The 26,828-nt window shown below is 47.0% G+C and overlaps 1 protein-coding gene across 6 annotated transcripts in view; it reads right to left on the bottom strand.

Moving 5' to 3' along the window:
• LOC144771188 (aldehyde dehydrogenase family 3 member B1-like) overlaps positions 1–26,828 on the bottom strand; it is a 1,013,654-nt gene that overhangs the window by 385,788 nt on the left and 601,038 nt on the right. The window contains exon 1 of one of the 6 annotated variants that reach the window (XM_078655865.1): positions 2,880–3,208. The exons of 3 other annotated variants lie outside the window; for them this stretch is intronic. The gene's annotated coding sequence lies outside the window, so the exon portion shown is untranslated. 2 more of the 6 variants (XM_078656018.1, XM_078656050.1) reach the window with 2 other exon arrangements.

Here is a 26,828-nt window from a genome sequence, read left to right as displayed (position 1 = left end):
TGATCCAGCGCTAACATTCACACACTGCTCGGCCAGTGTACCTCAGTCCTGAGCTACAAGCCTCGCACTGCATGCTGATCCAGCGCTAACATTCACACACTGCTCAGCCAGTGTACCTCAGTCCAGTGCTGCAGACACTGTGGTATTCCAGTGTTGGCACCCAAGCACAGCTCTGGCACTGCATGCTGATCCAGCGCTAACATTCACACACCGCTCAGCCAGTGTACCTCAGTACTGACCTGTAAACCTCACACTGCATGCTGATCCAGTGCTAACATTCACTCACTGCTCAGCCAGTGTACCTCAGTCCTGAGCTACAAGCCTCGCACTGCATGCTGATCCAGCGCTAACATTAACACACTGCTCAGCCAGTGTACCTCAGTCCAGTGCTGCAGACACTGTGGTATTCAAGTGCTGGCACTCAAGCACAACTCTGGCACCACATTCTGATCCAGCGCTAACATTCACACACTGCTCAGCCAGTGTACCTCAGTCCTGTGCTGCAAGCCTCGCACTGCATGCTGATCCAGTGCTAACATGCACACACTGCTCAACCAGTGTACCTCAGTCCTGAGCTGCAGACACTGTGGTATTCCAGTGCTGGCACTCAAGCACAGCTCTGGCATCACATTCTGATCCAGTACTAACATTCACACACTGCTCAGCCAGTGTACCTCAGTCCTGAGCTGCAAGCCTCGCACTGCATGCTGATCCAGTGCTAAGATTCATGCACTGCTCAGCCAGTGTACCTCAGTCCTGAGCTACAAGCCTCGCACTGCATGCTGATCCAGCGCTAACATTCACACACCGCTCAGCCAGTGTACCTCAGTCCTGACCTGTAAACCTCACACTCCATACTTTTCCAGCGCTAACATTCACACACTGCTCAGCCAATGTACCTCAGTCCAGTGCTGCAGACACTGTGGTATTCCAGTGTTGGCACTCAATCACAGCTCTGGCACCACATTCTGATCCAGTACTAACATTCACACACTGCTCAGCCAGTGTACCTCAGTCCTGAGCTGCAAGCCTCGCACTGCATGCTGATCGAGTGCTAACATTCACGCACTGCTCAGCCAATGTACCTCAGTCCTGAGCTACAAGCCTCGCACTGCATGCTGATCCAGCGCTAACATTCACACACTGCTCAGCCAGTGTACATCAGTCCTGACCTGCAAGCCTCACACTCCATACTGTTCCAGTGCTAACATTAACACACTGCTCAGCCAGTGTACCTCAGTCCAGTGCTGCAGACACTGTGGTATTCCAGTGTTGGCACCCAAGCACAGCTCTGGCACCGCATTCAGATCCAGTGCTAACATTCACACACTGCTCAGCCAGTGTACCTCAGTCCTGTGCTGCAAGCCTCGCACTGCATGCTGATCCAGTGCTAACATGCACACACTGCTTAACCAGTGTACCTCAGTCCTGAGCTGCAAGCATCGCACTGCATGCTGATCCTGTGCTAACATGCACACACTGCTCAGCCAGTGTACCTCAGTCCTGAGCTGCAAGCCTCGCACTGCATGCTGATCCAGTGCTAACATGCTCACACTGCTCAGCCAGTGCACTTCAGGCCTGAGCTGCAAGCCTCGCACTGCATGCTGATCCAGTGCTAACATGCACACACTGCTCAGCCAGTGTACCTCAGTCCTGAGCTGCAAGCCTCGCACTGCATGCTGATCCAGCGCTAACATTCACACACTGCTCAGCCAGTGTACCTCAGTCCTGAGTTGCAAGCCTCGCACTGCATGCTGATCCAGTGCTAACATTCATACACTGCTCAGCCAGTGTACCTCAGTCCTGAGCTGCAAGCCTCGCACTGCCAGTGTACCTCAGTTCTGAGTTGCAAGCCTCGCACTACATGTTGATCCAGTGCTAACATTCACACACTGCTCAGCCAGTGTACCTCAGTCCTGAGTTGCAAGCCTCACACTGGATGCTGATCCAGTGCTAACATTCACACACTGCTCAGCTAGGGTACCTCAGTCCTGAGCTGCAAGTCTCGCACTGCATGCTGATCCAGTGCTAACATTCACACACTGCTCAGCCAGTGTACCTCAGTCCTGAGCTGCAAGCCTCGCACTGCCAGTGTACCTCAGTCCTGAGTTGCAAGTCTCGCACTGCATGCTGATCCAGTGCTAACATTCACACACTGCTCAGCTAGGGTACCTCAGTCCTGAGCTGCAAGTCTCGCACTGGATGCTGATCCAGTGCTAACATTCACACACTGCTCAGCTAGGGTACCTCAGTCCTGAGCTGCAAGTCTCGCACTGCATGCTGATCCAGTGCTAACATTCACACACTGCTCAGCCAGTGTACCTCAGTCCTGAGTTGCAAGCCTCGCACTGGATGCTGATCCAGTACTAACATTCACACACTGCTCAGCTAGGGTACCTCAGTCCTGAGCTGCAAGTCTCGCACTGCATGCTGATCCAGTGCTAACATTCACACACTGCTCAGCCAGTGTACCTCAGTCCTGAGTTGCAAGCCTCGCACTGGATGCTGATCCAGTGCTAACATTCACACACTGCTCAGCTAGGGTACCTCAGTCCTGAGCTGCAAGCCTCGCACTGCATGCTGATCCAGTGCTAACATTCACACACTACTCAGTCGGTGTACCTCAGTCCTGAGTTGCAAGCCTCGCACTACATGTGTACCTCAGTCCTGAGTTGCAAGCCTCGCACTGCATGCTGATCCAGTGCTAACATTCACACACGGCTCAGCCAGTGTACCTCAGTCCTGAGCTGCAAGCCTCGCACTGCCAGTGTAACTCAGTCCTGAGCTCGCACTGCCAGTGTACCTCAGTCCTGAGCTGCAAGCCTCGCACTGCCAGTGTACCTCAGTCCTGAGCTGCAAGCCTCGCACTGCCAGTGTACCTCAGTCCTGAGTTGCAAGCCTCGCTCCTTCAGTGCTGTCCTTCGGTCGTGGCTGGCTCTGGATTTCCGCTGCTTGCTGCTGCAGTGCTTGGGTTAAGTGCCCAGCCTCTGATCTGCGGGGCGGAATAGTGCCAAGCCGGGCCCGCCCGAGTCTGCCCCGCCAGCCCGAAGTGAACTTTAGAGGCTCCTCCCCGGGACAGAGCGCCCCCCAGCCGTGTGATGCAATGGACGGTTACAACATCGGGAGGGCGAGGGCGTGTCTCTGGCAGGCGACCTCATCCGGCCCCTCATCTTGCAGGTGACTCTTAGGGGAAGCAGCACTGAGGGTATAAGGCACTATGGGGCAAGATTAGAACCACAGCAGCAGAAAGAGAGAAGGGGGGGGGGGGGCGGGGGAGCACCGAGACGAACAGGAAATACAAAGAGCGAGCCAAGAAGGAAGACACGAGAGAGGTGTTCAGGAGGCGATGGGCTGGGGTGTGGCTGAGGAGTAGGAGAGGGGGATAGATGAGTGATAGTGAGGGAGAGGAGAGGAACGGGTGATCAATGGAGACTGAGGCGAGAGAGAGCGAAAGAGACACAGAGAGGGGGCAGACAGAGGAGAGGGGAGAAGATAAGGAGGGGAGCAGGATGATCTATGGTGGCCGGTGAGAGACAAAGGGAGAGAGATACAGAGAGGGTGAAAGAGAAGGAGAGAAGCTAAGGGAGGGACCAGGATGAGACGGTGGAAGAGAGAGGGATTGAAGTGTGGGACAGGGATCGAGAAGGAAAGAGTGAAGGATGGTGAAGGAGAGGAATTGAGGTAATACGGGTACAAGAAAGAGAACGAGAAGAAAAAGGGGAGAGAGAAGAGAGACACAGATATAGGAAGGGAAATGAGGGAAGTGAACGAGTAAAAGTGTCGACATATTCCTTCAATTATGTGCGCTGTCGAAAGTGCCTTGCAAAACGCTGGCCTGTAGGTTTACAGGCAGGTTTTGAGTATCTGCCTTTTATTGCAGTTTTATACCTCTACTTGTATTTTGTACGCTTTTGTAACATGCACACATGTCACTTTTTCCCTCATGTAACGTATCGTTTGAGACCGATTGTATTTTGTTTGCTCTTGAAACAATTGTCACTAGTGCCTCATGTAACGTAACGTTTGCTTTTCTAACATGCTCCCTTGCAATTTTCTCCTTATGTATCATTTCTCTTCCTATTGTGAAGCGCTCTGACACCTTCGGGTAAAGTCCGCGCTATATAAAAACGCAGAAAATAAATAAATAAAATAAAATAGTGTAAGGTGTGAGTGCGGAAAGTGCCTTGCAGAACTTTGCCCTCTAGGTCTACAGGCAGGCCCTAAAAAGTGCCCCCCTAGTGTAAGGTGTAAGTGCAGAAAGTGCCTTTCGGAACTCTGCCCTGTAGGTGGCATGCCCTCAAAGTGCCCCCCTAGTGTAAGGTGTAAGTGCAGAAAGTGCCTTTCGGAACTCTGCCCTGTAGGTGGCATGTCCTCAAAGTGCCCCCCCTAGTGTAAGTGCAGAAAGTGCCTTTCGGAACTCTGCCCTGTAGGTGGCATGTCCTCAAAGTGCCCCCCCTAGTATAAGGTGTAAGTGCAGAAAGTGCCTTTCGGAACTCTGCCCTGTAGGTGGCATATCCTCAAAGTGCCCCCCCTAGTGTAAGGTGTAAAAGCAGAAAGTGCCTTGCAGAACTCTGTCCTGTAGATTTATACAAAAACAACAGTTGATAGACAGAATGCAGAACAATGTCATATATCACCCCAGTACAGAGATCTAGGCCTAAATCTATTGTTTTTTTGCTCACCATGCCATGCCATTCCAGTTTGAATCCAGCCATATGCAAATCAGCCGTGGCCCTGAGCCTCTTTTTTTTTTTTTTTTTTTATTGAACAGAGCAATAGGTAACCGAAGGTACAAACATATTTCACTTTAAATTTCAATATCAATACATTTCTAAAAACCTTAAAATATCAGACAAGAGATAAAAAGATAAAAGGGAGCGAGATTCATCGAGATAGAAAAAACAGCCAAAGACATCATTAAAACTTTCAGGATATTATGTACAAAATTTACAATTTATAAAGTGCATCTGCAAGAAGTGCAAAACTGCAATTAAGTGCTGCTGCAAAGTGCAAGAGATACAATAAAGTGCAATCTTGAAAGTGCTTAGTGCAAGCTAGTGTAAGACTACAAAAAGTGCTGATAAAGTGCAAATATCCTAAAAAAGCAAACCTATTACATTCATAGATGAAAAGGCTGTTAATAGTGAAAAAACTTATATTGTCTACTCTCAATTTTCTTCTCGAATCATCCTCCCTTCAATTGTTCTAGCTTCCCAAAATATTTCCAATTCCTTTCAAATCTCCCAATGGCTCTCACTCTGCCAGCATAAGCCTTTTCACACTTAAACCATTTTAAGTGTGATGGGATCTCCCTGGATTTTCAGTTTTGAAGTATTAAAGAACGAGCAACAGCGCAAGATATAAATATAAATACTTCTTCAGCTTTATTGAACCCACTCCTATCCTTGCATATACCGAACAGGACCACTTCTGCTACTGGCAGAAAAGATTTCCCAATGGCCTGTTCGATATCAGCAAATATCCCCTTCAAAAAAGATTCTAACTGCGGGCAAGCGAAGAAAATATGGTGCCATCCTCCCTGGCCACTAGCCATACATCTGAAACACTTATTCTCAACGTCAGGGTGCATCTTCTCCAGAGCCTCCGGTGTATAATACGCTAACCAGCGAGATAAAAAGGACATCCTCTTATAATTGGCTGCACGTAAAGATTTATTTCCCAACTGACACAGGGCCTCCCAATCCTTCGAGGAAAAGTTGCATTGAGTCGAGAGGCTTATTTTCTCAAGATGTCTGTCTACTAGTACAGTTTGTCCAGAGCAATCAAGCATCTTGTACCAATATCCTATACCTTTATTTTTTCCTCCGTACAGGGCTGTTAACATAACATTAGGAGAATTAAGCAGGCCACTTATCTCAATTCTGATGAAGTAGACAATCTGCATATATTCAAAAAAGGTCAGACGCCTGGGACTATTCGTTCTAGCAACCACCTCCTGCCAACTAATTACCCTGTTTTGGACTACCAGATGTCTCAACTCACGGAGCCCGCAAAGTTCCCAATTTTTTATGTGATTCAAACTTACTGGGAGGCCTATTTGAGTACATTCAATTAAACTTAAATAATGAGAGCCATCGGTACCATGTTTTTTAAAAAGGAGCGACAGTCTTGAGGCATATTCTCTTAGCGTCTTGTATCTTGACTTCTTTGGAAGCTTTGCAATTTTCAAAAAAACTGGAATTTGAGAACCTGCCTCTTGTAGCATCTTAATAAGAAAAAAATTATCTCTTGTCTGATTAACCCTCAATAATCCTGCCAATATATATATAAAAATGCAGCTTCATAGTAGGTCCTTAAACGGGGTAGAGCTAAACCTCCTTGATCAACTGGAAGTTGTATCACCGGCAGCTTAACTCTCGAAGCTTTATTGCCCCGAATAAAACCTCTCAGCATTGTTTCCAGCTCTTTAAAAAAAACTAAATTAATTTTAATGGGAATATTGCTGAACAAAAATATAAGCAAGGGCAGCACTGACATTTTAATCAATGATACCCTGCCTATAACTGATAATGGAAGCAAAAGCCATTGATTTAGAAGGTTCCGAATTTTGTTCTTCATTCTAGTGTAATTCATGGGAAAAAGCTAATCATATTCGCAAGTCACGAAAATGCCCAGGTATCTAATTGGGTCACTTCTTGCCCCTTGGGCCTGCAAATAAATAGGGAGAAAATGTAGATCGGTATTTAAAGCAAGGACCTCAGTTTTTTTGGCGTTTATTTTATATCCCCCTACCTTTTCATAGTCCTTAAACTATCTCATTAAGTTTTCAATATTTTCTTTTTTAGGTAATAAATAAAGGATAATGTCATCGGCAAACAACCTTAATTTAGACATACCGATGATAGGGGGCTGAATGGCCACATTGTCCCTGATCTTAACCACTAAAGGCTCAATAAAAAAAGTAAAGAGCAACGGGGATAACGGGCAGCCCTGCCTTGTACCCCGATTTACCTTAATCTTCCCAGTCTGTTTTCCATTGTTTATTACTTGAGCCGATGCTCCCTCATAGATGTTATGTAGCATCCTAATATTTGAGGCCGGGAATCCAAATTGACAGAGAGAGTAAAATAATGCTGCCCAGTTGACCAAGTCAAACGCCTTTTCTGACAAATCATTAAAATACAGGCTCGAGTCAAATTTATATTAAAATAGTCCAATGCCTGAATTAAGAACTCGGTGTTTGCTGCCATGTAACGTCCTGCAATAAACCCAGTCTGATCTTGGTGGATAACTTAATGGGCTGCGAGCACAAATCTTTCCGCCCATATTTTCATGAGGATTTTATAATCTGAATTTAATAAGCTAATTGGCCTATATCAATTGACGTCGTTTTGGTTTTTGTCTTTTTAACAAAACAAATAATTGTAGATTCCTTAAACTCCACGGGAACATGCCCACCTAGTATAATATGGTTAAATAACTTTTTCAAGAAACTTGCTAGTTCTTTAAAAAAAACCTTGTAAAATTTAATTGGGTATCCGCCCTGGCCGGAAGCCTTTGCCCCTGAGGTTGCCTTTATACATTCTTGTATTTCAGAGGTATTTATTTCAAGCCCGATTTGGTTAACCCGATTTTCGGAGATTTTAGGGATTTCTATATTTGCAAAGTATTCCTGGATCATTATTTCCTCTACCTGGTATTCCATAGAGTAAATTTTTTTCAAAATGGTCCAGGAAGATCCTAGAGATCTTATCACCATCCACCTCCTCCAGTCCACTCTGAGGGTCTCGGATTTTCACTATCAGTGATGACTCCTGTCTCTTTCTCGTAGAGTTAGCCAGTAATTTTCCCACCAACTGGCTGTCTTCGTAGACCTTTTGCTGGAAGGCTTTCGAACTATTTATCTCTTCCACAATAAAAAAAATCCCGTAGAAGAGCTTTAGCCTGCTCTAATTGATTCGAATGTTGTTGGAGCTATAGAGCATATTCCTTCTCTACGGCTGACTGAAGCTTAGATATTTTTAGCTTTCTTTCCTTCACCTGGGCACTGGTATACGCGATGATCTGGGCGCGTGCTGCTGCTTTAAATCCGCCCCAAACTGAAAAGGGTTCAGCCGTATTATCATTAATTTCAAAGAATTGTGTAATCCATTCTTTGAATCCTGAAACCCAATCCTGGTTTTGTAGCAGGGTGCAATCCAGCTGCCACCTGGGACGCTCCCCATCCACCCCTCCAAGTACTAGCTCTAGTTCTATTCTGCCGTGGTTGGAAAACGGATTGCATCCAATCAGAGTTCTTGAAATCTGAAGAGATCTAGATATTAAAAAGAAATCTATTCTGGATGCTGTCCGAAACCGGTGGGAATAGCATGTATAAGATTCTTCTTCAACATTCCTACAACGCCAGGGATCCCTTAATTGATACTCATGTAAGAGTGCTTCAAAAAAATATTTTGTTTTAGGTTTTAACTGCTTCTTTTTCTTATTAGAAGTGTCCCTTAATAAATCTTGAATATAATTAAAATCTCCTCCTAGAACAATCTGTCCTGGGACTCCCCTTAAAGCTTCATAAATTTCTGTCAACCCAGAAATATCATCAAGGATTGGGCCATAGTAGTTCACAAAATGTATAACTTTCTCTTGCAATTTTGCTACCACCCATAGCCATCTACCCTTGGCATCTCTTTGAACCTGTAAAAATTCCCAGGCCAGATCCCTCGAGAGATAAATAGCAACCCCTCTCTGGGCCACCCCTGCTGATGAAATAAAGACATTAGAAAAGTATCTCGGAATAAACAGCTTCGGGCTATTAGATTTCAAATGAGTCTCTTGAAAAAAGACCACCTGGGATCTAAGAGCTATTACCCATTTCACAAGAGCCCCGTATTTCTGTTTATTTAACATTCCATTTGCATTAATTGACAGTATATTACATGTATTAAATTTAATCTAAAAATGGTCTTTTCCTTGTTAAGTACCTAACACTAGACATTGAAAAAATGCTATACCTATTGCACCTTTTCCTTTTTACTGTATTTACCCCCCCCCCCCTCCCCCTCCCTACCCGGGAATGTTGAAACTCCCCTCCCTGCCACGCTGTCCACATTCCTCCCACTTCTTCTGTTCTGGGTGTCCTTTGTTACACCCTAAGTGACCCGTAGATCTGGTGCCGCCCCATACTACTATTGTTCAAGATTAACGCTAGACAACACATATCTTTTAGAAAAAAAAGAGAACAAAAGTGAAAAGAAAAAAGAAAACAACTCAGAAAGAGTAAAGTATTACAAAACCAAAGGTTAGATTTTTACTTTTTTTCTTTTCCCCTCTTTTCAGGTCCTGGCTCCTGATGAGATCTCCTTGAGAAGAGATTGTGCCTCTTCTAAGTCAGTAAACAAGTAGAATTTTCCCTTAACCAGGACCTTCAACTTTGACTGCTGCGCAATCGAGGCTTGGGCGCCATTTGCCTTAAAAAGATGTAGAATTTTAACAAATTCTTTTCTTCTTTTTGCAGCTACTGCAGTCATGTCAGAAAACATCCTACATTTTGTTGTTTCTGACACTGAAAACTGACGTTGTTGATAGGCTTTAGAAAGAATCCTCTCCTTAATCCTATAATCAGCAAAGTTCAATAGAATAGTTCTTGGAAATGTTGAATTTGGAAAGCGCTGAGCCGGGACCTGATGAGCCCTTGTTATAGTCAAGTCCCCCTCAAATTCAGGTAGAACTGTATGCTTGATAAAATAATTGACCCACTGAGTAGTATCGGAGCCTTCTATTCCTTCCGGAACCCCTACAATCCTTAGATTTGATCTTCTTGAGTGGTTTTCAAGCTCCTCAAGCTTGTTTTCAAAAAAGTTTTTGTGTTTGGCTGCCTCCCTAACTTCCCCCGAGACCAGGTTCGTTTGATCTTCAAGGGCAGAGATCCTAGCCTCTGCCTCCTGTAGTCTATTAGGGAGCGCCAGCATTGACTCCTCAAATTTGTCCATTCTTAAATGTAAGGCAGATATCTCCACTTGCTGGTTGTTTTTTATTTCTCGGATCTCATCAAGAATTAGATTCAGCATTTCGTGGATGTCTAGCTGATATCTCACCTTTGATCCCGGAAGGCTAACTTTCCCTGTTAAAAGATTTGCGTTAATACTCGTAATACTCTCATTAGGACCTGGCTGTACCTCTTCACCCTCTACTCGTGCTGCCCCAGATACTCCGTTTTGTATGTCCGGAAATGGAGAAGAGTCTTGCACAAAGTCCCCCTCATCCACCACCTCTTTTGTGGAGATTAGGGGGGATTGCGGAATATGTAAGAGGAGAGTTTCAGGTCCCTGGTCATGGCAATGAGTCTTAGACGTTTTTATCGGGCCAGAGTCATTGGGCAGTACAATGTTAGCTGGTGAGGCAGCAAGAATTGAGGTAGTAGGGGATTGTAAGGGAAGAGTCTTTGGAGTGGTTTTCTTTGCAAAGAATGGGTACTCCTTTATCTCTTTTCCTCCATTACCACTTTTACTTTTACCCTCTCCTGCCTGGGGTGGTGTTTCTGAAGCTGGCACCAAGGTAGAAGCTGGCACCTCTGCTTCTACTTTGGATTGCGCTGTTATATTTAGAATGTTTCCACAAACCACAACTGCCTTCTTCGGCTCCGTAACTTGCAGAGAGGTAATTCCTCTTCTGAGGACTCGAGCATCGTATCCTCAGCCGAGTTCTCTTCCCTAGTTTTATCTTTATCTTTATTTTTGTCATTGTCATTGTCCTTGGCTGCTTTTCGTGAGGCCTTTCTGGCTAAGGCTAAGCGGGTCCTTGCTTCCTGGCGGGCAGCCAACTCGACTTTGCTAGGCTTAATAAACTCTTCTCCCTCCTTCTGAGGCTTGCCCATTATGGCGTTTATTTTGACAGGGAAAACACCCACTTCAGAATTTCTTTATATTATATAGAAAATATTCTGCCAGCCGTTACTCACAGAGTTACTCGCAGCGTGAGAGTATTCCAGAATTTCTTATCTCTCCACTGCGGCAGCAATCTCCGAGCCCCCACCTCAGCTCCAGCCTTGGCAAAAATTCATACAGCAGCTGCTTCAGCAATTTCTGTGCGTTTCTTTTGCGTCCTCAAGCAGTCCTGCCCATGAAGAATATCAATCCTTGGGGACCGCGTACATGCCAGAGACAATGAGCATCAAGCCCCGAGGAAGCCGTATAAAGCCCTGGAAGCTAAGTCTCTTATATCAGTAACAGCTTGTAGATAGATTCAGGTGCCCCCAGCTTCATATCCGAATCACGGGACGCCAAGCCATGGTCCCCGCAGGCACCCGCAGAAAAGAAAATCCACCGTAGAAGCAGAACCAAGCCTCGAATCACGGGACGCCAGGGCACTGGAAGCTGAGTCTCTCAAATCAGCAGCAGCCTCGTGGATGAATTGAAGTGCCCCCAGCTTCACGCTCGAATCTCGGGACGCCAGGCCACGGCCCCCCGCAGGCACACGCGAAAAGAAAATCCGCCGTAGAAGCAGAATCAAGCCCAAAGCAGCATTCTGACGGCTAGCGTTTCTCCACCGCCATTCCAGGGGCGGTATCCCAGGTCACGAGTCACGGAAGGCTACACAGAGGCGTGGTACTCCGTAGCCATCCCCGCCAGGCTTAGGGGGGCCCTGAGCCTCATGGGAAGAGTCCAGCCTGAAGTGCCAAGCCAGGTCCTCCGATGAACTGGAAACAGGTATCCTAGGACCTGTGTTGGAGCACAACATACTCACCTGGGCTCATATATCTATGTATATATTAAACAGGTAAACCTACACACTCTATTCAATTGGGGTTTTTACCATTTGGATTTTATACCATTTATCTTACCAATCCGAGTCACCGATACCTATGTCCTAAAGGATCAAGGGAGTTAGAGAGAAAATAGGTAGCAATATTAACATTTAATATTTTATAAATAACCGCAAACTCAGGAAAAAGTTTTAAATCTTTATCTAAGTATTTTAGAAAAATGATAACATGAATTTCAGATTAACTTCTTATTCTTTAGAATAATGCAGATTTATGAAAAATATAACATTGTGAATGCATTTGACAAACCCACACTTTATAGTTACCTATTTTGGTGTGAGGACCAATCCTGGTCACGGCTGAATCAAAGAATAAGATAATCCCAAGTACAGGTGCCAGCAGATAAGAACAGGTGCAAGCCAGAAATCAGAACCAGGACAGGATACGGACCAAATTGGATCAGGACAGGACCCCCACAGGCTAAGACTCGCACCACAGTTAAAGTTCAAAACACCAGCGTTGAAAACCCTCGCTGCAGCTAACAGTCGAACCCCGATTGGGTCATCGATCTCCTTCCCAATAACCCCGATTGGATTATTGAATCTTCTGACAGAGTGCTCTGCCAGCAACTCTGCTCTCGATCACCTATTGAGTGCGTGGGTCAGTGACAGGTCAGCTATTCGGACAATCTAACTAACTGAGCCTACCATAGTTATACTATTTTTCAGGTCAGTGTATCACCCCCAAATGTTGCAAATGTGTGAATCCCACAATTTTATTGGACAAGAACGAGGAGGAGCCATCACACCATATTTTTCTAGAGGCAACTTGTTAATCATGTATTCATAACATCCCCTCACATAACTTTATCAACCCATGTTCTTTTTATTCCTCCCGGTAGTGAAATGTATCAACATTTTAATTTAATAAACAATTTTATCAATTCAGCTTCCTCTGTTAAGGCAAGAAGTTCATTCTTCTCAGCCTTCCATGTCCGTCTTGGTCATGATTCAAGGCTACAGCTTCTGTAACTTCAGGACTTGCCGCGCAGTCGCAGTTTCTCCAAAGATGGAGTTCAGCAAGCATTTAGGCCCATTCAGTTTATCATGTAAAAATAGAGAAGAACAGTTTTAGAGACACAGAATAAATAAATAAACTGTATACCACTTCTTTCTACTCTACTTCCATTATTTTATTTTATACTATTGCGTTAGAGATTATGCGAAAGACAGCTTAGCAAGGCAACGGTGCAAACTTCTTGCACGTTAGGACACATAACGGCCATCTTAGTTCTATTGCGCAGAAGTTTTCCCTCCAAGCATATCACATGGGCATGACAGATGCAAGCACAGTAGGAAATCCAGCGTAGCAGCAGCCATTTTAGTGCAAGTGGATTATTGTTAGTAAAAGCACATTGACAAACTTCCCCAGAGACCTAATATGTTGTGTAATGCAATATTAATAAGACAAAAAAACATGTTAGTTAGTACATTAATGTTATTACGAGAGGGTTGAGTACAAGTAAGTCACTTTACGTGTAAAACCTTGCTCCATCACCTGTTTCGGGGTTTCGCCCCTCTTCAGCCAGGATAGCTTGATTCCTGTTAATGGAGAGCATGGGACCTCGAATCCAGGCTTGGATTCCACCGGACTCTTTTCACCTTCCTGGCAGCAGCACTTTTCAGCATTACGCCATTGAAAAAGACGAAGATTCCCGACATCAATTGACACCTATGCACCCGGCTTCCCTGGGTTAGGTAACACAAGAACCCCGGTTCTCGCAAGGGTGCTGGCCTTAGAACCTTCTATGTTTGAAAGGGTTTGCTCAAAGTCTTCTCCGAAGTGTCCTTAATCTTTAAAATTCCAACCGCGACTTTCTCATAGGGTTATACGGAGCTCGCGCCTGTGTTCTCACACGGCACCCGTCTTCCGTGGTCCCCTGTGCCACTGCCTTGGGTGGTTCCTTGTGGTCCCAGCGATTCTACGTGCTCTAGGAACTGTGTCTAGTCAAGTCGTGGTTGTTATACCACTTTGTTAGTATATGGATTGGTCTCCCCCTGGAGCCCACTGTGTATTGTGCTATTTATTGTCACTCTAGTGATTTAATATTGTGTGCTTTGTTCTCTGATCTCATAAAGAGGTTAGTAGAGAGTGTTTAGTAATAAATACATATATTTGATATATTCCTTGTATGGTTCTCATTTCATTTGGTCATTCAGGAGGTTCTGATCTGGTAAAACAAGCGCTTTACAATCCTTCGAGACATAGCCTGAGGGCTGCTCTCCATAGCTACCACTAGGCTATCTTTAAATAAAGGTTGTCTTAACCTAATCTTCAATATGGGTTGTTTGGACTGGTACAAGGTGCCCACTATAATTAGTGGTCAGCATATACCAGGAAAAACTTCTCACAGGCGATGGCTGACGCGCACTGCCCATATGGTGTCTCACAGACACTGAGGTGGGAGAGATATTCACTGAGAGATGGCGAGACAGCTTTAATTACTTAGCCCTCCCACTTTCCTCCCTGAATTGAGGGGATGGTCATGAGAAATATCAGCTTTGGACCCTCCCTTCACCTGGTTGCTAGCAGAGAATGCTTTCCACTTGCTAGCCTCCACTGCATCACAGACTCTTGAGTGTTGACAACAAAGACCATTGTAAGCCCTTGAAGGTGGGAGCCCCTACAACATGCAATCATGGATAGGCAGAAGTCAATTGCACAAACTCCGAAACAAGTAATGACAGATCCCCCATCTACGATACCAAATACCCCACAGCAAAGTCTTTCTGAGTCTGCAGCAGACAAACTGGATCAGGTCTTGGCTGCGATCGAGAGCTCCTGGATATCTTTGGACGCAGCCCTAGGCTTTCTAGTAGCAGAACTGAAGTCCTGCACAATGACCATCAGAAGCTGGTGGATAGGGTTGCAGAAGGGAAGAAAACGTTAGCCTCATTGCACCTGCAAACAACTGATAATCAGCGAGCTCTTCTAGACCTACAAGAACATGTGTGCCCGCTGGATGACAGTGTAGAGGAAACAGAGGGATGCTCCCACAAGAGCAATATAAGGATCCTGGTCCTGTCGGAGGGGGTGGAGGGCCAGGACTCCCTGACTGTTCTGGACACCTGGTTCCGCTTCTTTGTTCATGCCTCGGACCTCACCGATTTCTTCTCATTTGAAAGGGCTCCACGGGTGCAGGTGCGCCACCCCTACCAGGAGCCCTGCTGAGACCCATGCTGGCCAGGCTCCTGCACTTGAGAACCTGCGATGCCATCCTGCCTGCTGCCAGAACAGCTGGACCCTTAAAATTAGTAGACAACACTGACATGCAGTTCCGCGATTATAATCAAACAGTGCAACGACAACACATTATCTTTTTGGAGGTCAATAGGCGACTCCGACAAATGGGGTTCCAATGTTATTTGCTATTTCCAGCCCGCCTTACGGTCCTCACCAATGGCCGATCTCTCATTTTTACTGACCCCAAAGAAGCCTGAGACTAGGCTAAAAGATACCCCAACCCCCCACCCCACCTCATCCGTGGGTGCGAGTGGACCACATGACCTCCATGACCAGATCGGAAAAGGTGGAATCGTCCTAAGCAAGATCATTCTCCAAGGTCTCTATCTTTGAAGTCTCCCGCCCTGGAGCAGAAACTCGAGGTCCACAGGCAGGCCCTCAGAGTTGCATCCAGCCTGGGATCCGAGGCTGGCCTCTTGGATGGGGATAGCGGACTGCATATTGACTCCTCACTGTCCTTCAAACATGATTCCTAATCTTCTCTGCAGGTGACTCCACCAACGTCTGACAATATCATATGAACAAACTACCCACTGGCATGGCACAGGCAGGCTGACTCCTGCTTACACATTCTACTGCTGTGTACTTACTTTTTAATCTGTGCATTACTGTGATCACACTTTTCTAGGGCACCAGGGTAGAGGTGCAACCACACATTCACACACACCTCCCTAGACACCCCACAAAACAACTGTCAATACACTTCGGACTGAATATACATAGGCATGGCTCAGGCAAGCAGCCTTCCTCAGTATACACTCCTTATTGCCTAACGGTTCTCCAGTGTGTGCACTGGTTGAGTTTCCCGATCATATCCTCCCAGTCTGCTACAACAGTGGCATGGCCACCCGTTTCTGTACACTTTTCAGACTGGGCCCAGTACAAATTAGATACTGACATGCAGGGCAGAATCGCTCTTGAACCTTCTCTATGCACCACTAGGCAGACTACACCACACAACTTGATGGTTACCCATTATATCCACATCGAGCGAACTGCCAGTTGCGGTAGACTCTGTAAGTTGTTGTTTATACCAGTTGACACACCCCAAAGATTCACTTCCACACAAAGCGTGAGGTAGACAGGCATAAAATGTCCCATGTAGCTAGGGTATTTGGGTACCAACACATGGGGGAACTCCCTTAGTGGCCCCATGCTTCTTAGGTCAGATATCCCTCACTATTCATGTCATGGCTCTGCTCACGATCACTAAATTCCTCATCCTGTATGTAAGGGGTAGACAAACAGTGAAGTAATGTTACTTTACATACTCATACGTTGAGAGATAACAAGCACAAATAGTGTTCCTTCAAGAAACGCATATCACAGCTGGGGAGCTGCTGCAACTCCAAAAGCGGTGGTGGGGGTCTGTACACGCCGCCACATACTCTGCATACCCGAGAGGGCCATGGTCTGGCTACACCCAGAGGTTTCTTTTCAGGTGCTCAACGTGACCATACAGAGGGTCGGACACTTTGTACTGCTTGAGGGCAGGCTAGACAGCTCACATGTTCTATTGGGGGGAGCATCTATGCTCCGAACACTGACCAAGAGGCATTCCAGACAATGCTCTATGGCGCAATAGCGCCTAAAACCCAAATGCCATGGATACTGGACTGCGATTATAACTGTGTACTCTATTTACACCTTGACTGCTCCCATCCACACATTCCACGCACCTTCCTCCTCCCCCTTCACACAGGCTGAGCACTTTGCAAGGTTGGTCCGACACAGGGCACTGGCAGAAATATTGAGGACCACACACCCGCGCACCGAAGTCTACTCCTTTCACTCTGCACCACACAACCTGTATGTACGCCTGGACCGTATCCTATGCTCCCTTCCCCTCTTCGCCTGTGTTCACAATATGGACTACCTCTGCCGTGTTGTCTCTGATCATGAGGATCATTTAGTTGTCTTGCAGTGGAATGCCCCTCACACACTGACACCCACATGGCGTCTTTCCCGAGATTGACTGGAAGAACCTGTTTTTCAGCATACCCAGAAATCCCACACACAAAACTACTTTGCTCAAAACTGCAACTCAGCCTCCTCCAGGATGAGAGTGGGACGCCTTCAAGGTGGTCACAAGTGGAATCTGCATACAGGGAGTAGTGGGGGTTTGTAGGACCCTTGACAAGGAAATAACAGAAGCAGAGCAAATCTTACCATCATTGGAAAGAGCATCAGAGCGAGACACTGCCGAAAGCTCTGAGCTAGCTAAGGCCAAAGGCCATCATTCGGCCCTTCTAGAGCACCTATGGTGCTTGAACCTAGGTGCACATGTTGCCAAGACACACAGAGAAGGAGACAAATCTGGCCACCTCCTTGCTTGGTTGATTCGCCAAGAACAGAGTCAGAGTCCCATTCTGGAACTCACCTCGCACTCCTGTGCTACGTTAAATGCACAACAAGACATCCTCCAGACATTTTACCGGTACTACTTTGGCATGTACAAGGCTCCCCACCAAGAGTTGAGGAACACTGAAGAGCCATTCCTATGGAATCTTACTCTGCCCGAATCCTGAGGATCGTAGAGACAATCTAGATGCTGTGATTAAAGCTGCAGACGCCAAGCAAAGATTGGTGATCATGCTCGAAATAAAACCCCAGGCCTGGATGGACTGCTAACAGAGTACTACAGTACTTTTGGTAGCAGCCTATTGCCTCAATTGGTTGAGATGTACAGTGATGCTCTAAAATCTGGTGAGTCATCGGCATAGCTAACTATTTTTATCCCAAAAGGGGCAACCACATCCTCCAGGGGGGCCATGTGCACATTAAATAATGTGGGGCTCAGGGATGAGCCCTGCGGCACTCCACACTGGAGGGATATTAAGGCGGATCGTGAGTTGCCTTCCCAGACTTGAAAAGTACGGTTGGAGAGGTAGGATGTTAGCCAAGTTAAAGCGGACCCACATATTCTTGCTTCGGCCAGGCGCTTGATCAAGATACGGTGATTCACCGTATCAAAGGCCGCACTAAGGTCCAGGAGGATCACTGCCACTGATCCTCCTGAGCCCAGAATGCGCCTAGCCTCCTCAATGACGGAGAGGAGGGCGGTGTCAGTGCCCTGGCCTGGGCGGAATCCGGTTTGGGATTTGCGCAGCCGATCGTTGGACTCCAGGAAGTGGGAAAGTTGGTGGTTCACCACTTTTTCTGCGATCTAGCTGAGACCGGGGAGAAGGGATATGGGTCTAAAGTTGGCAAGCTCTAGGGGTCAAGATGGGGTTTCTTCAGCAGGGCCTTAACAATGGCCCTTTTCCAACTGGGAGGCACAGTGCCCTGTGAAAGAGAGAGGTTGATGAGCTCAGTTGCCGGGGTGGAAATGGTGGCAGCTATCTGTTTCAGGAAGCGCATCGGAACAGGGTCGCTGGGGGAGCCACTTTTAATACTGGTTAGGGTTTTGAGGAAGTCCTCCTCGGAGATTTGATGAAAAGCGTTCAGCTGAGGGCCCGTATCCGGGGGCAAGTTCTCATTCTCATTATCTTTCCGTGAGGGGCTTTCAGTTTGGGGAAGAGAGGATAAGATGTTTTTTATTTTCTGATCAAAGTAGGTGGCTAGATTATTGCACTTGGACCCCGAGGGGTCTTGGGGCAACGGAGGATCAGGAATCTTCAAAAGTTCTTTCATAATTTTGTAGGTTTCTCTCGTAGAGTTGGAGGCATTTTTGATTCTGTTGTCATAAAAAGTGGTTTTAGCGTTTCTGAGGGCGACTTTATATGCTCTGATCGAGTCGCGATAAGTGTTTTTAGTTGGCAGTGTCCCAATTTCTTCTCCAGATACGCTCATGCCTTTTACAGCCTTGCCTTAGGATTCTGAGCTCAGGGGTGAACCAGGGGGGAGAGCCCGTTCTAGTCTGCTTTTTCCGCAGAGTTTTTTTTGGTAGGACTAAGTCCAATGAATTAGAGAGCCAGTTTTTAAAATTGGTGTCGGCTACCATGGGGTCCGAGGCAAGGGGCGGGGGAGAGCGTTCTAAGGTGTCAGTCCACTTCTCCACAGAGAGTTTTGACCAAATTCTGTCGTGAGTGGAGGTATAAGGCATTTGGACCGATTTGAGGTCAACTTGCCAGGTAAAGGTCAGAAAGAAGTGGTCTGTCCAGGGGAGGGGGGACGGAGGGCTGGTTTGAAGTGACCTGATATTGGAGAGTCGGGTCTAAAAGAGGACCTTTGAGATGTGCAGCTCCTGTGTTCAGAAGGTGGATCTCATAGGACGAGAGATCGAGGAGCTGGTCGGTGGCTACTTTGTCTGAGGATTCGTCGAAATGAAAATTCAGGTCACCTAAAATGGTGAAGTTGGGGGCAGATGAAGCTAGGACGGTGACCGTCTCTAGGAGAGAGCTTGGAAAATGACCCGCGTTCCCTGGGGGACGATATACAAGGAGGCCTGTAAAGGAAGAAATGGGGGAGAGTTGGAAGTGGAAATGGCAATTTTCGGAATCCGAGATTCCGCCATCCTTCATCCTGCCCGTTAAGTGGTTTTTGTACAGAATGTCTAATCCGCCTCCTTTACCTGAGGGTCTGGGCTGTGAGTAGCCTGGGGGAAGGGCGCGGACAATATCGGCCTCAGTGTCGGTGGATAGCCACGTTTCTGTAAGAAACAGGATGTCCAGGTTATGATCTTGAAGCAGGAGATTAATCTCGAGAGAGTGTTTTGGGAGGGACTTGCAGTTCAGTGAGGCCATACGTAAGTCAGTGGTAGCTGGGTAGTGGTGCCGCGATACAGAAGACTCTGAGCTACAGAGATCGCAGTGCGTGTACGTGTGCTCATACTTAAACATATGATGACAATGTTTATTCTTACGTGGTCTCAAAGAAAGGAGCTCACTTCGGGAGTAACAGATGGGACTATCGGGAGAGACGGGCATAGATTCTCGCCCTGAGCCCGGCAGTGCCCGGACGGGCCCAGACGGGCTCGCCCAGAGGCGCCCCATCGGCTGGCCCGCTGCGCGGACGGAAAGTGTGGTCCATTTTATAGTCCTCTGGCCCCAAATCGGCCGAAGCAACTTACCCTTCAGTGGAGTGCCCCATCTGCCCTGCCAGCAGTGGCAGGGCATGGTGCAGTGCGCAAATGGGAGAAAGTGGAGGGTGAAGCTTGACAGTAGGAAACTGGCTCCTCTATATAATTCACTAAAAAGAAGTACACTGTGTAGAGAGTCCAGTGGCTCCCCAACTGGCTTACAAATGCCAAAGTAGATAACACTAACGCTATCTTTTATGGTAGTGTGGGCCAGCCGTTAGGCCTATTAGAGGGTAGTACTAAGCATTTGTTGTACTCACAGAGGCAACAACTGAGACGCACACTGAAAGAATAAATCGAAGACCAAATAAGAAAAATAACACTTCTTTTTATATATGTTGTAAAACCAAGAACTTCATTGAAAAGTAAGTAATGTTTTTGTTAGCAATTTTTACAGGTAAGTAAATCTTTCAAACGTGTGCACCTTTACGTGTAATGCGTCCAGTACACCAGGGGTTGGTGCTGCATGGCTCCGGTTGGTCCTGGTGTTTTCAGACACAATGGGGTGACAGATCTAACCTTCCAGAGCACGAGTATCTTCTCCTGGTCGTCTGCGGTGGAGGGTGGGCCGGGCAGCTGCAAAGCAGTGGACCGGACTCTGCTTGTTGGTGCCTGTGGGCTGCAGACACTTTCAGTCAAAGTTGCATCAGATGCCAGGCAAAAAGTGGGGGGTAACTGTGGGAGGCTGGCTTAGTATATGGTTCACACTTATTCAAGTGGTGCACCTTGCACTAATCCAGGCAACCCTTGTGGTGGTTTTAGTGGTCTTTGATAAGCATACAAAGCTCTCAAAGTGGTAGCTGTGAAGAGAAACCTTCAAGCTTATCTTGAAGGAGTGTTAAGCAGCTTGTTTTACCAGCTTAATCTGTAGTGTAAGTTAGATGAAAAGAAACCACACAGTGTTTCGCAAAATTAAGTCTATTTATTACAACACAAGATCACTATCACATTGGTATAGATCCTACCTGGAGATATCAACACTTTACACAAGAATACTTCAAAAGCAATCACGTAAGTAGCACAAAATACATTGGTTTTCAGGGGGAGACCAACCATATACTAAGAAAGTGGAATGCGAGCTACAAAGGAGAACGGGACTTGGACAAGAAGACCCAGAGGAGATGGGGACACAAGGAACCGTAGAAGGTAAGTACCCAGGAACCCCACGGAAGATGCGTGGAGAGTGGTAACACAGCACACATGCCCAATGGAAATCAATGGATACGTCACAGTTGCAGTTTTGACGAAAAAGAAGGACCCATCCCAGAGGACCCCGAAGAAACCCTTTGAAAGAGAGAAGGTTGGAAAGCCATCCCACCTGTAGATGCCCGGGAACCAGGTTACCTATGCCAGGGAAGCTGGGTGCATACGGGTGAAGTGACGTCGGAACCTGCCGTAGATGACAATGGACGACTTCAAAGACAATGCCTCTGGAGAAGACTAGGAAGGAGTCTGGTGAAATCTAGAGGTGGATTTGGGAAGTGAAAAGCCTGCAAGCAGAGTGGACAGAAGTCTATACCAGTTGGAGGTGACCAGGAGGCACAGAGACACAATGCCCATCAATTTCAGCTGGTTCTGAAGAGTCAACGGTGACCTTGTCACTGGAGCTGTGAGCACTAGGCAATGCTGAGGAAGATCAGAAGCCGTGAACGAGCTGTCCCATGTCGGATGTCAGTGACTAAGTGGTCGGTGTCCGGTAGGAGCACCAACAAGCCTTGATAGCCGCACCTGGCATGGAAGACAAAAGAGAAGCAACATTGGGACCAGCAAAGTCCAAGGGACTCACCAACTGCAGCAGAGTCAGAGCAGGCCCCAAGCAAGCAGGGGAGCCCACTAAAGCAAGAGAAGACCCTCAGCAGGAGCCACAGGCCAAAGGCACAGAAGTCGCAAGAGGAACTCAGGCAGCTCACCAAGGATGGAGGTCCACGGTGCAGAGGATGCAGTGAGAACGTTGACCCTGGGAGGAAGAGGTGCTTGAGGCTGAAGCTTTGTGTAGTCCGAAGATCTCTAGAGTGCTGAGCCAACAAGCCTTGACAACGGCAAGTCAACCCGGTGCACATGGGTTCGGTTCCAGCAGTTCCGACGAGGGATACTGGCCTCAAACTCGGTAAAAAGACAGTGCAGGCTTCAAGGGAGTTGCATAACCACTACCAGTGCTGCTGAGCCTTTTGGACTCCGTGGGCGCCCAGGATTAGCAGACTGGTCAGCTGGCTGCAGATGCAGGTTAGTAACTCCTTCCCTTCAAGGGAGATTCCTTCAGGTGTCTTTGAATGTCCACAGGCCAAGTGAAGGACCCGTATGGAGTACGGATCAGACGTTGCAGAAGACCAGCAGGACGATGAGACCAGGAGCAACAGGAATCTTACTTGGTGCAGTTTCGGTTCCCAAAGCGAAGTCCAGAGTGTCCTGACAGTCGAAGTTGAAGTGGTATGTGATCTGAATCTTGTCCCACGACAAATCTAGGGACCCACCCACAGGTAAGCCCTTAAGTACCCATAGGAATGGGTTGGGACGATTCAGGGGCCCCTCCCAGAGGAAGGGCTGGCAGTGGGGAAGATACTCTGATGTCCTTTGTCCAGTTTTGTGCCAGAGCGGGAACCAACAGCTGGTTCCAACTGGAGTATGCAAGGAGGGACCTTCAAAGCAGTCTTGTGGTGCTGGCAAGCACCCCCACCCTGTCCCAATATAATAAGTCCTGTATGGGAGGTGGTCACACCTCCCTGTGACAGGAAACCTATTGTCCTGCCTTCCCCTGCTCGAGCTTGGCTCATCTGCAGGAGAGCAGAATTGTGTCTCTGGTCGGCAGCTGCCATTGTTTGTTGTCCGGATCTAGAAGACTGTTACCAGGAGCACTGAGGGTCTCCTGGAGGAGCTTTACAGAGCATGGAATCATACCTCCCACAGAGTTTACGGTGCTGGGGTATGATTCCAACATGTTTGATACCAAACATACCAGTGTTTGTTACAGTCAGTTTAGAGATGGTCATCGTGTCATGACGCATGGCCAATCTATATATCATAATGGCTGATGCACTTACAACCTGGGAGAACGGACTTCGAAGGTTGTAGGGGTACCCTGCTCATGCAGGGGCACCCTCACACTTAGGACCCAGCACCCTGCCTTCAGGACTGAAAGGCCTGCCTTAGGGGTGACTTATAGGTTTTAAGAGTAATGACCTCAGATTTAGGGAAACCTATATCTGTTGGAAGTGGTGCTAGCACCAGCTTACACAGGCTGCAATGGCAGGCCTGGAGTCACAATTTGAGTGGTCTCTGCTGGGTCGCATAATGCATGCTTCAGCCCATGCAAGACCTCTAGTGTACTTATGCTCTGGGTACCTTGGTACCATATAATAGGGACTTACAAGTGTACCCCAGTAGCCAATCTGGAGTGTACCCAAGTACTCACCACATCCAATTTAGATAAGAAGTGCAGAAACTGGGGTATCAGTCAAACACAAAGACACCAGCAAAATGTGGGGGCGACCATCAAAGCAGATCCTACTTTCCTACACACACTCACACTTATAACCAAGCACTCTCGCCCTCAGGACTGAAGAGCCTGCCGTAAGTTTGAATTATATGTTTTTAGTGCATTGACCTCTGATATAAAGAAATGTATATCTGGTGTTAGAGGTGCAAGCACCAACTCATAGAGGTGCAATGGCAGGACTGTACTCATAGTTTAAGTGGGAATCCCAATGGTGAGTTAATACACACTGCAGCCCATGGGAGACCCGTGGTCTACCTATGCCCTGAGTACCTTTGTACCATATACTAGGGACTTATGAGGGTACACCAGTAGCCAATTATGGAGGTACCAAAGTACTTACCATTTAAATTTAGGAGAGAAAGCACTGTTGCTGGGGTCCTGATTAGCAGGATCCCAGCAGACTAAGTAAAAAATACACTGACACCAGGCAACAAGTGGTGGAAACTATGCTAGAAGGATCCTACCTTCCTACAATAACCATGTCAAATGGGGCCCTTTCCTACATCTATGATATAAAGAAGTGGGTCACCTACACTAGCGCTCAATCGCACTAGAATGGGATGCTCGTCTAACACACTTTATACAATACGTCCACTGACGACCCGCGCTCATGAGCCAACAGGCCTGATTGCCACGCGCTGCAGCCTACCTGGGTGCCCTCAATGCTCTTCCAAGCCCATACCCCCTCTCCTCATTCAGTCATTGGAGAAGCAGAGCCAAACACTAGACATTGCAGAACCTGGTATTAACTGGCATCGAAACGCCCCTACTACACGCAAGACATTCTAACACAAACCTGACCTCCCCATATGGATTAGTTACTTACCTGTAATCCTAGTTCTCTTCCAGGGGTATCCTCATCAAAGTCATAAGCATTAGAATATTCCCGCCCATGTGCGGGACCCCGGAAACACTATATTATATGTGCCCCACATATATTTACTCATATATATATAAATACATATATATATATATATATATAACATGCAATAGCAGCCAATAAAAACAGAGCTGAAATATGCTGTGTAGAATTTCCACCATACATGTAATAATAATAAGCATTAGAAACATGAAAAACAACACAAAGTTTGTTTTAGAAACTGTTTTAATGCTCAGAAAGCAGTAGAAATTCTTAAAACTCACTGGAAGCATAGAAAGCTCCCAGGCTGCATTGCAAACACACAGTCTAAAAAGACTGAAAAGCTAACCTTTAGCTACATAGCAATAAACTGACACCGTGCCTTTAAGGCACTCATGACCCCCAGTATCCCATCATGCCTCAGGGGTGACAGTTAGGTCAGTTGTTCTTTTCGGAGACTGAAAATAAACCCAATAACAAATAGGTTAACCATATCTCCTTATTAAAGAATGTCCTTTGCCCGGGGAGGCGGGAGGGTTGCTGATGACTTTGATGAGGATACCCCTGGAAGAGAACTAGGATTACAGGTAAGTAACTAATCCTTCTCTTCCAGGGGATCCTCATCAATAGTCATAAGCATTAGAATAGAATAGCGAGCCTCACCTCATCTCCCTGCGGGCAAAGGAGTAACAATACAGTAATAAACCATATTAAGCCTAGTATTCACTAAGCTTGTACAGGCCGTAGGCTACCCAAATAGATTCCTCAAAGAGGCTTGTCCTACTTGAGTATCGGCCCTGGAATCAGACTCGAGACAGTAATGTCTCGTAAAGGTATGAACTGATTTCCAAGTCGCAGCCTTGCATATCTCCGACATTGGAATGTCGTGCAAGAAGGCTACTGTAGCGGCCTTCCCTCTAGTGGAATGCGCTTTGGGTGACTGCAACAAAGGCTTGCCTGCAAGCTGATAAGCCAATTTAATGCAAGAGACAATCCATTTCGCGATGGACCTCTTGGCCGCTGGAAAACCTGTTCGCATTGAACCATAGTTCACAAACAGTTGATCCGTTTTCCTAATCCCTTTGGTCATTTCCAAATAGAACTTGAGCACTCTTTTAAGATCTAAGGAGTGAAGTGACCGCTCGGCTGGGGTCGTAGGATTTGGAAAAAATGAAGGGAGGGAAATGGACTGATTTATATGAAAATCAGAGATGACTTTAGGTAGGAAAGCTGGATGAGCCCTTAGGACTACCCTATTGTGATGAAAGATAGTGTATGGTTCTTTCGCACAGAGAGCTTGAATCTCGCTGACTCTGCGAGCAGAGGTAATCGCCACCAAAAAAGCCGCCTTCCAAGAGAGATGTTGCAAAGAGGCCTTGTGGATGGGCTCAAAATGTGGTGACATTAACCTGGACAGCACCAGGTTTAATTCCCATGGAGGAGAAGGACTTCGCACAGGGGGATACACTTTCTTCAATCCCTGGAGGAAGTCCTTAACCACTGGAACCTGAAAGAAAGAAACCTGATCTGGAGATTTTCTGTATGCTACTATGGCTGACAAATGCACCCTAATAGAAGCGTATTTCAAACCAGCAGTAGCTAGGAAAAGGAGGTATGGCAAGATGACGTCCTCCTGTCCTGTAGTCGGATCAAGGTGATGATCCCTACACCATAGGAAAAACCGCTTCCACGTAAACGCATAGGACGTTCTCGTGGAAGGTCTCTTAGCCTCCTTTAAAATGTTCATGCACTCAGGAGGCAAGTTCAAATGTCCATATTGCAGGACCTCAGGAGCCATGCTGTTAGGTTCAATGATGGGAGGTTGGGATGCATTATCCTCCCGTTCATTTTGCTCAACAGGTCCGGTCTGCAAGGGAGTCGTCTGTGTGGACACACAGACAGATGTAGAAGGTCCGGGTACCACCACTGCCGCGGCCAATCCGGAGCTATCAGGATCATTTCCATGCTCGACCTGCAGAGCTTGGAAACTACTCTCGGAATCAGAGCCAGGGGAGGAAACGCGTAAGCGAACGTCCCTGACCAATCCATCAGCAGAGCATTCCCCTGAGTCCCTGGCCGGTGGAACCTGGACGCGAAGGCGTGGCATTTGGAGTTTTCGTCGTCTGCAAACAAATCTATAGCTGGACGACCCCAGCAACGAAAAAGCTCTTCCACCACATCGTCGTTTAGCACCCAGTCTGGCTGATCTTCGAAGTGCCTGCTGAGTGCGTCTGCTTTTACGTTCAACTCGCCTGGCAGGTGTACCGCCACTATTGTGAGGCCTCGAGGGAGGAGCCAATGCCAGATTGCCTGAGCCTATCGAGACAGAGGGCGAGATCTTGTGCCTCCTTGTTTGTTCAGATAGAACATGGTGGTCGTGTTGTCCGTCTGAACTAGGACTGAGTTGGACTCTATCGCTGGTAAAAACACTTTG

The sequence above is a fragment of the Lissotriton helveticus genome, chromosome 1_1 (genome assembly GCF_964261635.1).
Source record: "Lissotriton helveticus chromosome 1_1, aLisHel1.1, whole genome shotgun sequence".
Classification (NCBI taxonomy): Eukaryota; Metazoa; Chordata; class Amphibia; order Caudata; family Salamandridae; genus Lissotriton; species Lissotriton helveticus.
The sequence above is the reverse complement of the archived record's forward strand: the minus strand, read 5'-3'. Positions and strand labels throughout refer to the sequence as shown.